Genomic DNA, 1,578 nt, shown 5'->3' on the forward strand with positions numbered 1-1,578 from the left:
CTTAATAGTTTGGTAACATTATGGATATCAAAACATAGATTTATTTTCTTTTGCATCTCCACGTCTTTTATGTTATTTTATTTACATTTTTAAAAAAATGATTTGATCTGGATCGACTTTGTGCTCGGGAAACCCTTTTGAGGCTCACCCAGCCTCTATAAACAGGAGAGCCTCTATAAAGTTGAGACTTCAACGGATTGGGTGAAACCTGGTGCTTGTGAGTGATCCGCATGTAATGAACAATAAAACCTTGTGTAGTAGTAGTACATTTTTAATTTATTATTTATATTTTGTGTACTTAATATTTGTCGTTGATGATCCATAAATAAATTACATCTATCCAAAGTCTATTAGTTTATTTTCAACCTTTACGTTTTTAAACTAGATCACCTTTTTAATTTACAATTCCTCTATATGAATAAGATGAATATGTGTTTATAGTTCGTATAGAATAACATCCTTTATAAAAGTAGATGAAATAACGGATACATCTTCAAATCACAAAAAAAACAAATATTGGATTTCCAGTTTAATGATGAAACTGAAAGAAAATAATATTTAGTCTTAACGGTTGATTTAACCAGCAACAGAAAAAAAACTAAAAAAAAAAAATATAAATTATTTTATTTACAGACCCGCCACTCCACCATCGGTACAATGTTAACCGTAAACAAAATAATAAAAATATAGATTGTACGGAAGAGCCCAGTCTTGAAAAGAGTCTAACAAAATCTTTAGAAAAAGGAGGTTAATGTGACATAAAACATAGTGTATAACTCAAATCCTTTGAAATAATATAGCATTACTGACCTTGTAAGAGCCGATCTGTAAAAATAATTAGTAAAAGGTCTGCTGTTATACTGTGAAGCTCTGCAAAAGTGAATATATACCAAAATATGACACACAGTATAAATCATATAAAAAAAAAAACCCAAAGAGAATTATTAAAGGAGTTGTAAGGTTCGGCCAAAGATTGTATCTTTTTTTATTCCAAGAGAGAAATGCTTTATTTAGCTATGCTGCCCAAATACATTGGGTTGCTGCATTGCACAGCATACCAATCAATCCATGATCAAACATATATACATTACATATATTTACATAATATAACAAAAAAGAATGAAATAATTTTTTTTTTTTTTCCACAGTTGCTTTTTACAATCAGTTCTAGCCTACACTCTAAACGCAAATATTTTAATTTGTTCTTTTCTTTCCATTTCACTGTTTTACTTCATTTAATTCAATTAAATTCCCTCTCCAATGATCCGTTACCCATGTTCAAGCCCTTAAATAAATTCATCAATAGACAACAATGATAGATCAAACTAAAGAATCAATAGTCACAGCAGTAGATCAGTTTACAAAAGAACAAATAAATAAATACATCTTACAAAAACAAAAGTAATATATAGATTTAAAGAAAAAAATAAAGAAAAAGTTGGCTAAAGAAATACTTGAATGAATAAATAAGTTAAAAAATGTTGAAAAAGTTTTTTTAAAAAAATGAATAAGATAATTTAATGAATAAATGGGGTAAGGGAATACATAAGTTAAAACACACAAATCGACGGGTTCACA

The sequence above is a fragment of the Halyomorpha halys genome, unplaced genomic scaffold (assembly GCF_000696795.3).
Source record: "Halyomorpha halys isolate HHAL.00 unplaced genomic scaffold, Hhal_1.1 Scaffold276.1, whole genome shotgun sequence".
Classification (NCBI taxonomy): Eukaryota; Metazoa; Arthropoda; class Insecta; order Hemiptera; family Pentatomidae; genus Halyomorpha; species Halyomorpha halys.